The sequence below is a fragment of the Talpa occidentalis genome, unplaced genomic scaffold (assembly GCF_014898055.3).
Source record: "Talpa occidentalis isolate TD23 unplaced genomic scaffold, MPIMG_talOcc4v2.1 talOcc4.7, whole genome shotgun sequence".
In the NCBI taxonomy this organism is placed as follows: domain Eukaryota; kingdom Metazoa; phylum Chordata; class Mammalia; order Eulipotyphla; family Talpidae; genus Talpa; species Talpa occidentalis.
Window position 1 is genome coordinate 31041028 of NW_023605083.1, and position 11954 is coordinate 31052981.

The 11954-nt window shown below is 41.3% G+C and overlaps 1 pseudogene; it reads right to left on the reverse strand.

Annotated features, from left to right (window-relative positions):
• Positions 1 to 3980: 3980 nt before the first annotated feature.
• On the reverse strand, positions 3981 to 10003 carry LOC119231350 (serine/arginine-rich splicing factor 9-like; annotated as a pseudogene).
• Between the last annotated feature and the right edge of the window lie 1951 nt (positions 10004 to 11954).

Below are 11954 nucleotides of genomic sequence, written 5' to 3' on the forward strand. Positions count from 1 at the left end.
GTGTAAGCCTTTCTCAGGAATTTTATAAAATTATTCATTTTCTCCAATTCCCTCCATCACCAACCTATTAGAATCAATCTTTATGTCACTGTCTTTAAAACATATCTCTCAATGTTCTTTTTCTTGAGCTGAACTATATTTATTTATTTTTTTTAAAGATTTGTTTGTTTATGCATACAAGAACCGGGGTCAGGCCAGAGGTATGGGAGTGAGGGATTCACCAGAGACAGAGTGGGGAACAAAACAGGCAGACTGATTGAAATACACTGCTGAGAGGAGCAGTGGGCAAGATAGGAGAGGTCTGCTGAGCCATGTGGGTAGCTCCCTGGCTGGCCCGAGGTCGAACTTGTGCTGCAGAGGCTGCAGACAGCTTCACAGTGCTGTGCTTAACCCCCTGCGCCATCAGGGAGGCCCTTCACTTTATTTTTTAAGAAATATTTTCTGAGGTTTTGGTTCCTTATGAGCTAGTTTTAAAATTCTTCATGCTTTTTTCCATATTTAACTCACTATTTAAAAAATTATCTTTAGAAATACCGGCTACTTATAAGTTGATTATGTTATTGTGATTTGACTTCTTACAGTTAAGGCTTAGTTTACCAATTTTCACTCTTTGCTTGTCAGTTAAAAACATACACTTAAGTCTATGTGTTTTTTGGTATTGTTGAGGGCTTTGCTCATTATCCAGAATTTGTCAGTGATATCTTAATAGTTCCTAATTTATTTAATTTTGTCTTTAACATAAGTTTTTTAGGAGGATATTTTATATTTACTTTTCTCAGTGTATATGGAAAATTCTGCCTCGTTCTTCTACAAGCTGAATTGCATTAAGTTTTATGGATATATTATAAGTTATTAATGAGAATTTTTGCTCTTGCAAAGAGTGCTACAAAATCAACCTCTATTGTGTATGTGTATTTCTTAAGGACAGCATTTTAGGATTGGAATTATACTACTATAACATATATCTTAAATTAGATCGGTAATGTGCAATTGGACTCTAAAACAATTTCTATACATAAATGTATACGAAATATATTTTCCATTATCTTCACCATCAACAGGTGTTGGTGATCATATCTATCTGCGTCAGCCTGATTGTGATTGGCACAATAATGTGGCTATGGGCTTTGAAATGGGAGCTTGTCTTCATTGTTCTATCTAGGTTGGCTCAATATAATTAAATAAATTCTTAGAAGTGGAAGAAGTAGTCAGCAGAGGCCCCTATGCTGAGAAATGTAACTGCGGGCTTAACTTACTGTTGCTGGTTTTAAAGATGGAAGTAGGAAACTGAGCCAGGGAATGTGGTAGCTTCTAGAAACTGGTAATAGCTCTCAGTTTACAGCCAGTAAGTAAACCAGGACCTTAATCTTATCACAACAACAAAAAGCCTGAATTCTGCAAACAACCTAAATAAATAGGAAAAATGCTTCTCTAGAGTCTCTGTCACCTTGATCTTTAACTGTATTAGACTTTTGGTCTATAGAAACTATAACATAATACATTCGTGTTGTTTTTAGCTATTAAGTTGTGATAACCTGTAATAGCAGAAACAGAAAATTACACACTGATGCTTGACTTTCCCTTCCAGATAATAATGTGGAACATTTATTTAGGATGTGTAGTGTTAATTAATTGTGATTAGGAAATGTAGCCTAAATTGTTATTTTTGAACTTGTCAAAATTTCCTCTGAGGCCTACTGTGCCAGTGTGAGTTGTCTCCTGATCAGACCCTCCCTGATTGACCCCTTATTATATATAAATGTTCCATTTAAAAAAGCATATTCATTATTTATTGGGTACAAAATGCTATATTGCCATGTAAATTTATTAAAGTAAAGCAGTATTCAAATCCTTTAGGTCCCTAATTTTTTTCAACCAATTGATCTCTTGAATTCTGAAAGACGTTCTAAGTTCTTCAACCATAATTTCATTTTGATAATTTTTCATTGCATTTTTTTCTTTCTTTTTAAAACAGATTTTATTTATTTTTGTGTAGAAGAACTGGGGTGTAGGCCAGAGGTGTGGGGGTTGAGCGGATTCACCAGAGACAGAGTGGGGAGCAGAATAGGCAGATTTTACTGAAATACACTGCTAAGGGGAGCAGTTGGTGAAACAGTAGAAGTCTGCTGAGCCATATGTGTGTTAGCTCCCTGGCTGGGATCAAACTCAGGCCATCAAGAGCTGAGACTCAACCTGTAGACCCCCAGGGAGGCCACATTGCATTTTGTAAAATTTAAATGATGAAAGATTTGATGCTGAGGAATTTCAGTGAATAAAAATGAGTATCTTTGAGTTGTCAGTTGATGTTATGAACTAGAACATTACTAATATTTTGCAATACCTCTGTGACTTCCTCTATCTTATTGCCTGTTTCCTTAAGAACTAACCACCATTATGAATTTAGTATTTATCATTTTTTTGTTTTAAAAAATATTTGCATATACTTATATATGTGTATTAATATTCCTAAGCAAAATATTATTTACCTTGGAACTCTATAGTTAAGTTATAGTTTTATACTTTCTTGTAGTGTTTTATTGTATATAGGTGTGTTCAGTTCAATTCACTGTTGTAAAATTGTGTGTTGTGTGAACACAGTGTGATTTATTCATTCTCCTGTTAGGGGACATTTGGATTGTTTCAAGTTATGCTGTTACAAAGAGCATTTTTATGAGTATCCTTGTACTTTTATGAGTATCCTTGTTCAATTCACTGTTGTGCATCTTAACCCCTTGCACCACCAGGGAGGCCCACATTTTAGAACTTTTAATTCTTAAGTTTTCCAAATTTCTAGAAAAAATTTGCTAGTGTTTGAAATTGCATTGAATTAATGGATAATTTTGAAGTGAGTAAGTGTCTTTATGACAGTGAGTCATCCTATTCTAAAATATGATATCACCTTTATTTAGGTCAGCTTTAATGTCTTTCAACAAATTACATAATTTTTTACATTTAGGAAATATACATTTTGGTAAATGTACTTGTAGTTTTATTTTTTTTTTTTACAATTTAAAATAGCATAATTTATAATTTTGATCTTCTGTTGGTCAAAATTGATTTTAAAATATGTATCCTATATCTAGCTGCCATGTTCAACTCTGATTATTTCTAATACAAATGTCAGTAAAATCTAATTTCTCAAAATGTAGAGAATCATATCTTCTTTAAAAAAAAGATTTTATTTATTTTTACCCTAGAACTGGGGTGTAGGCCAGAGGTAACGGGGTGAGAGGATTCACCAGAGAGACTGGGGAGCAGAACAGGCAGATTTACTGAAGTACCCAAGTACACTGCTAAGGGGAACAGCAGGCCAGACAGGAGGGATCTGTTGTGCTATATGTGGGTCAGCTCCCTGGGTAGGGCTGGAACTCAGGCTGCAGTGGTGAGAGCGCTGGGACTTACCCCTAGGCCCCCAGGGAGGCTCCATATTAACTCTGAATAATGATAACTTTTTAATTTCTTTCCCATCCTTATGCCACTTTCCCCCTTTTTCTTGACATTCTGTACTGGATGTAGATCGGTTGAGCTGAAAGAATAATGGTACAAGATTCTTGTTTTTAAAAGAAATGCTTCAACAATTCACTATTATGATTGATAACTGCTCTAGGTATTTGGTAGATAATCTTTATTCGGCCCACATTTTCTCCCGGTTTCACTGCTTTTGGTCATGAAGTGGTTTTGGATTGCTAAGAAATACTCATTTTGGGCTAGCACCTTTTCTTTTGCAATTTTTGTGTTTACTTCGAGGTGTTTTGTTTCTTAGCTCTGTTATATTTTTGTCCAACATTCATTCACACGCAAAACACATACACACACACACACACAATTTCCCCGCCCCCAACACACACAAACAGAAGCGTGCACGCACATGCACACGCGAATACCTCTACGCTTGCTGGGGGCACAAACCTGCACAGGTGCAGCCAACCTATTGATAAGTCTGAGAGGGGGTGGGGGAGTGAATGGAGCATGCGCAGGCCTCAAATCTCTAGCTCTGCAGAACCTGCAGGGCCCAGGACAGTGGTGCAGCTTTCTGGCACAAAACTTTGGGGCGGATCTCCATCAAGCTTCAAGGCCGCCGTAACCTGAACATGACGTTCCATTCTGAAATCAGAAGATAAGGCATGTTTGGCTGACCGAGGACCTGAGTGGTAGCTTGGCTGATAAGACTGGATGCTGTTTGCTCTGGCGTCTTTCTGCTCTTCTTGTAAATGTGAGTACAGCTGCTTCCATAGGCCACTTGCCTCTTCTTTGCAAACCACAAACTCAGTCACCCTCACCTGCCTAGTGCCCCAGATAGTGAAGGGATGAGACACTGCAGCTCTGCGCTAGCCGAAGGCGCACAGATGTTTAAGATCAGTAAGGAATTGGCAGAACTCTAGGTCCCAGAAAATAGGTTCGCTGCGTCTCCGATGCTGGTCCACAGGGCTCCTGTATTTTACTAGCACACATCAACCTTACAAAAGCAACTTCTCGGCGCCTGCAAAGCTAGACCCTGTTGAACCCAATGGAAAACTGAGCCTTTTAATAGCTTAAAAAAAATTTACATAGGAACTCCCTGGTGCCGCAGGGGTTAAAGCCTCAGCACTCTGTAGGTATCACCAGCCACTGAGGCATGAGTTCGATCCCCAGGCAGGGAGCTAACCCACATGGTGCAGCAGACCTCTCCTGGCTGGCCCACTGCTTCCCTCAGCAGTGTATTTCAGGGGATCTGTCTATCTGCACCTCACTCTGTCTCTGGTGAATCCTCTCACCTCCCCCCCACCTCTGGCCCATGCCCCCAGTTCTTATGCATAAATAAGATAAAACTTTTTAAAGAATTACATAATTTTCTATATTTAGGAAGTAATACTTTTCGGTAAATTTACTTATTGGTGTTTTATTTTTCTTGCAAGTTATAATAGCGGAGGACTGCTATTTTAGGACTGATCTTCGGGCCTTGGGCTGGCCAAGCTGGACACTGCTCTGAGTAGGTGAGGAACCTCAGTTAAATTGGTGTTTTTCTAGCAGTGGGGAGCAATAAGACCTACATGTTCTTGCATACCCCCTGTCATACAAAACTACAAGAAAGCCCGGCTGTGGGGTGGCTACAATTTGTCTAAGTGTCTTGCAGTATTTGCTTTCCACAGCAGCTTGAGGGCTTTACTCAGTCTTTCTCACGCAGCCTATCTGTCTGTAGCCCCAGAAGGCGGAGCTGGCTTCTTCACTCACATCCCTGCATCAGGAAATAGTCTCTCTTTTGGACACCTGGTGGGATACCCTGGGATAAGGATTTGGTCTCTTCTGGGTGGGTAGAGTGTAGGGTTTCTCAGGAAGGCAAATTGGGTGTAGCTGGAGCCCCCAGGGTGTGCTGTGTGAATTGGGTTGGGGGTGGGGAGAGTGACTGTGGGGCCTGATAGAGGGGCAGGGAGGGGATGTGCTAGGATACACAGAGCAACAAGGGCATCTGGGTGAATGGCAGAATCAGGCTTGAGGGGCTTCAGCTGGGACCATACATCCCTGGAAGAGCTCCATCTCATGGGATCTTGGAAGTTCTTTGGGGCCCGGTAGGAGAATCCTGGGATGAGAAACAGAAATGTCTTAGTGCCGTGGCATCCAAAGTCTCCCCTCCCAGACTTTTTTTTTTTTAAAGATCTATCCATTTATGCATACAAGAACTGGGATACAGGGCAGAGGCGCGGGGGGTGAGAAGACCCACCAGAGGCAGAGTGGGGAACAGAAGAGGCAGATCGACCGAAACATACTGCTGAGGGGAGCAGCGGGCTAGTCAGGAGAGGTCTGCTGCGCCATGTGCGTTGCTCTCTGGCCAGCTGGGGATCTAACTCGTGCTGCAGTGGCTGCAGATAGCTTCATAGGCTGTGTCCCAACCAGGGAGGCCCCCTCCAGACTTCTTTTTAAGGAGTTTGGCTCTCACTCTACCTGCCACACTATACCTAATGCTTCTGAACTCCATCCCTATAGAGGCAGGATGGCACAGAACAGGTTTCTATGACCCTATGCAGATGGGTGAAGGAGAGTCCTGGAGCCCTCGGTGGCTTTTTCAGGCTTTTATTGCGTTTACCAGGTACACACGGCAGGGGTGCCAGCCCCAGGCGAATTTTCACTCTTCCTGGGCTCTCCGGAGTTCTCATGGTTCTTCTTCTCTGTTGGTCCTGCTCTCTCCCTTGTTCCCCTTCTGGCCTCTCTTTTGCTCTGCTGGCGCCCCCATGATGCTGCTCTTATAAGCCCAGTCTCTCAGCCCAGGTGTACCCACCCACGTAAGCCCACACCCTACTCCAGGTGCCTGCCATCAGGCATGCATTCAGGACCACTGGGATCCATCATTAATCCTAATGGTGGGAGGGCAGAAAAGCCTAACAAACATTTACCCTACACCCCCCAACCCTCACTTCATTTGCAGATTACCCTAGTGTGTGGGGAACAAGCTCAGGCCCATATACTGTGCAGGAGAGTGAGCTATGCTTAGTTGGGCTCCCAGACTACAGTTTTCCATGAGCAGCGATGCAGGCTTCTGGCTTGGAACCCTGGCTTCCAATCAGGTGTCTGCCAGCGTCCAACGCCTCCACTACCTGAATGCATATTATACTTTAAAAAATAACAGTTTCCTGAAATAGAATTAATTCAGTGTTTTTTACTACAATAGTTGTACACTCATCATGACTATCTAATTCCAGAACTGTTTTCAGATTTTATCACCCCTGTCCCCCAAGTCCCTTATATATTGGCAGTTACTTTTCATTCCTCTCTCTGCTCATCCTCTGGCAAAAACTAATCTACCTTTTGTCTTGATGTATTTGTTGACTTCGGAATTTCATATAAAAAGAATCATGGAATAGGTAATCTTTTATATTTGGCTTCTCATACTTCGCATAAAGTGTTCAAGGTTCATCCAGTATTTGTATTTCATTCTATTTTATGGTTGAATGATATGAATATATCACATCTACATATCTGTTCATCAGTTGATAAACTTTGAGTTGTTTCCACCTTTTGACCATTATGAATAATGCTGTAGCTTTTCATATACAAGTTTTTTTGACATATATTTTTTATTCTCTTGGGAATATACATTCCTAGCAATTGTTGATTCATACGGTAACTCTGTTCAACTTTTTGAGAAAGTATCGAGCTGTTTTATAAAGTGTCTGTAACTTTTTGCATTTTCACTAGGTATGTGTGAGGCTTCTGATTTCTTCTCATTCTTGGCCAGCACGCGTTATGCTTCATCTTGAAGATAGCCATCCTAGTGGGTGTGATGTACCTCTAAATGGTTTTAATTTGCACTTATCTGATAATTTTATTATCTTTTCATGGTGCCTGTTTGCCATTTATATATCTTCTTTGAAGAAATGTCTATTTAGATCATTGCTCATTTTCTTTTCTCTTTTTAAAAAAGTAACATTGGGTTATCATATTATATAGGTGTCAGGTATACAGACTTACAGATCAACATCTTTATATGCTACCTTGTGCTTGCCATCAGAAGTTTAGTTTCCGTGCATTACCATACAGTTAACCCCCTGTAGAGGCAGGAGTGGGCACAGGGCAGGTTTGCTATGATCCCAGCAGACAGGGGGGTATGGGAGGAGTCAGAGTCATGGAGTGTAGGGTAAAGAAAATATCAGGCTTTTCTGCCCTTCTGCCATCAGGATAGATGATGGATCCTTGTCCTGAATGCATGCCTGATGGCGGGCACCTGGAATAGGGTGTGGGCGGATGTAGATAGGATTCACCTGGGCTAAGACTGTGCATTTTAAGGGCGACGTCACAGGGACGCCAGTGGAAGCAGCAGCAGTAGAAGCCGAAAGAGAAGCCGAAAGAGAAGACGAGAAGCAGCAGAACGAACGCTAGAGAGCCCAGATAGAGTGAAGACTTGCTGGGAGGCCTGCCAGCCTCCCAGCCCCCCAGCCAGCACCCCTGACTGCCATATGCCTGGTGAACCCCAATAAAAAACCTGCAAAACTACTGAGGACTCTGACTCCTCCTTTACCCGGTCTGCATGGGATCAGAAAACCTGCACTGTGGTCCAGTCCTGCCTTTACATGGAGCCTTCAGTGGCTTTTCAGGCTTTTATTGGGATTTACCAGGTACACAGCAGGCAGCAGGGCTGGGAGGCTGGCAGCCCCCAGCAAGTCTCCACTCTATCTGGGCTCTCCGGCCTTCTCTCTGCTTCTCGGCTTCTCTTTCAGCATCTTCTGCTCTTCTCGGCTTCTGCTGGCGTCCTGGTGACGCCGCCCTTAAAAAGCCCAGTCTTAGCCCAGATGAATCCCATCTACCTATGCCCACACCCTACTCCAGGTGCCCGCCATCAGGCATGCATTCGGGACCCCAGGGTGCCGTCATCTGTCCTAATGGCCGGAGGGCAGAAAAGCCTGATACTTTTTACCTTACCCTATACCCCCTTTATGCAATTTACCCCTTAATGCCCCTTCCCTTCTGGTTACCACTATTTTGTTCTTACAGTCTAAGAGTTTGTTTTTGTTCATTCATTTGATTGTTTATCTACCACATATGAGTGAAGTTATGTGGTATCTGTCTTTGTCTCAATTCACTTAAATACTCTCTCTGGCATCATCCATGTAGTACAAATGAAAGAGTACATTTTTAAAAAATCTACTCAGTAGTATTCGATTGTGTATATACACCACATCTTCTTTATCCACTTATCTATTGAAGGACAGATTTTTATTTTCATGACTATTGTGAATAATGCTACTATGAACATGGGATGCATATATCTCTAGATTAATGTTTTCATGTTATTCAAACAAATACTCAGCAGTGGAATAGCTGGATGCTGTTATTTCTATTCATTTTTTGAGGAATCCCAATACTGTTTTCCATTTTGTCTGCACCAATTTACATTCCCACCAGCAGTGTATGAGGGTTCCCTTTACTCCACATCCTTGCCAATGCTTGTTTCTTGTCTTGGATAATAGCCATTCTCACAGGTGTGAGGTGATAGCTTATTGTGGTTTTAATTTGCATTTCCCTAACAATAAGAAATGTTGAACATCTTTTCATGTGCCTGTTGGCCATCTGTGGTCTTCTTTGGGGAAGTGTCTATTCAGATCCTCTGCCCATTTTTTTTCTCAATTATTAAATGTTTAAAGTATATTTCTAAAAAAGAATGAGACAACTCAGTCAGTTACTGCTGATCTCTATAGCAGAGCTACCCATAGACAGGCAGCACTGATTCTGCCTGGCCCCACCGCCCCGGCAATAATTAGGGGTGGAAAAAATACAACTTGTTTCTGAATGAAAACCACAGTGTTTCTCGGCTAACATGGTACTGCTAGATTAATTCCAATAGAAAAAAAAATTAAAACTTTCCAGAGATATTAAATCATTAATATGGAATATAGATTCTGAACATAGTAGGTCTGAAAGGAATGTAGTATGGGGAAGTACTACAAGTACCCTAGTTCTTGTTTTGGTATGGACAGTCATGGCCCCTTGATCCAGCCCCACTGTAAATGACCATGACTGGCCATTCTCTCTGGATTAACTCAGATGTTTCATCTTCTTGAGAGCAGAATTTGGTATCATGCAATTTATGCATTGCATATTTTATGTCTTCTTTTCTGATACACTCGACTGTGCCTACTCTATCCTTCTGCACATTTACTTAACAGACCCCAGCTTTTTTGCAAATTATCCTCAGGTCTTACCAGCTGCCTGATGAAACAGAAATCAGAAATCAGACTTCTGGTAGGAGGTTGGTTGCTCCCAGTAGGGGCCACCCATCCTGATTTCCCTGTCTCCTGGGGAACTCCACATGAAGTGGACACTGGACATAATCATAGCCATAATCATAACCATTCCTTCCATAAATTGCATCCTCTCAGCATGTGGGTATCCTTGAAGTACATGGAGGGGAAGGGCAGGAGGCCATGGCAGCTCTTGCGCTCAAGCTCCCCTAGAGGCCAGGAGATTTGTAGAACAAGTCCTCCAGGTCCTTCTTTTACACATAGATGGGAAGTTTCCCCACAGAGATGTGCATGCCCTGGTTTCCTTGCAGCCAGGTAGTCTGCTTTCCTGACTGTACTACCTGATTCTTTGGGCCCCCAGAAACCTCAACCCCAGTCCCCTGCAGTGTCCCTGAGGGTTTGTGATGTTCTGCACTGTGAGAACTCAGGGCAAGCAAAGCCTCAACCAATTTTTTAATCAGCTTGGTTTTTTTCAGTTTTATTAATTCTTTATAAATTTTATATATTAACCTCTTGTCCAGTATGTGATTGATAAGTATCTTTTCCATTCAATAGGTTACCTTTGTTTTAACTATGGTTTCTTTTGCTGTACAGAGGCTTTTTTATTTGATATTGTCTTTTTTTAAAGATTTATTTATGTATACAAGAACTGGGGTGTAGGCCAAAGGTGAGGGGGTTGAGAGGAATTACCAGAGACAGAGTGGGGAGCAGAACAGGCAGATATGCTGAAATATACTGTTGAGGGGAGCAATGGGTGAGTCAGGAGAGGTCTGCTGTGCCATGTGGGTTAGTTCCCTGGCTGGGAATCCAACTCTTTTTTTTTTTTTTTTTTTTTAAGATTTATTTATTTATTTATTTATTTATTTATACAAGCACTGGGTACAGTCAGAAGCGCGGGAGGGTGAGAGAATTCACTAGACCCAGAGTGGGAACAGAAACAGGCAGACTGATGAAGTACACTGCTGAGGGGAGCAGCGGGCGCCAGGAAAGGTCTGCTGTGCCAATTGGGACCGTCACCCAGCGCCCAGGGATCGAACCAGCGCTGCAGAGGCTGTGGGCAGCTTTGCAGCCCAGTGCTCAACCGCCGTGCCACCAGGGGAGGCCCGATCCAACTCTTTTTGCAGTGGCTGGTGATGATAGCTTGATAGTGCTGAGACTTTAACCCCTGAGGCACTAGGGAGGCCCTGATATCTTATTTTTTATTTTTGTTTTCCTAGCTGATAGATATTCACAGAGACATCATGAAGGCCACAAAGACTACTAAGGCCATATAGTTTTAGGTCTTACAGTGAAGTCTTTAGTCCATTTTGAATTAAAGTTGCCCATTTATGGGTGGGGTATTTGTCTTTTTTTATTGAGTCTTAAATATTTCTAAAAATATATTTTAGATACAAATCTTATATATATGATCTGCAAGTACTTTTTCTCATTCTGTGGATCTTCTCTTAATTTTATTGAGGTGATCTTTAGAGTATGAATAATACTCATGAAGTCCACTCACCTGTTTTTCTTAGGTTGCTTGTGCTTTGTTATCAGAATTAACTGCTGATCAAAGATTTATTCCTATGTTTTCTTCTAAGAGTTTTATAGTTTTAGTTTTTAAATTTAGGTCCGTGGTCTTACATTAAGCTAATTTTTTCTAAATGGTGGGAGATTGGGATATTTCCCAATAATTTTCTTTGGATATAGCTTTAAAAAAAATTCCTTTAATGTAATTATAATAACTGATTTAAAGTCTGTGTTCAGTAAATACACTATCTCGGTTTTCCAGAGACACTGTCTACTGACTTCTTCCTCCTCTCCCCCCTACATACTGTTTCTTTTTCTTTGAGTATTTTTATATATAATTGTTGTTGAAAAGTAGACATATATTATGGTGATTTTGGATATTACCGCCCTCCCCACCCCCAGAGTTTGTTAGTTTTTATTGCTGTTTTGACATTTGTTCATGACTTCCTGAAATAACTAAATAAATAAAGTTTGTGTTCTTTGTTGTGTCTGACCACTGGTGTTTTCCCTTAATTAGCTTAGTGCTCAATTCAAGTTAGAGAGATTTCTAGTGTGGGTAAGTCTCACAGACATTACTGAGGAACTGTATGTGTTGGGGTATGTCTTGATTATTATAACAGGCAGCTTGTAACTCTGCCTTAGCTTTAATTTTCTACTTGCTCAGAGCCTCAAGGTCAACTAGAGGTGAAGATGAGTATGTTCTTAGGTCTACCTCAGTATATGTACATCCCTATG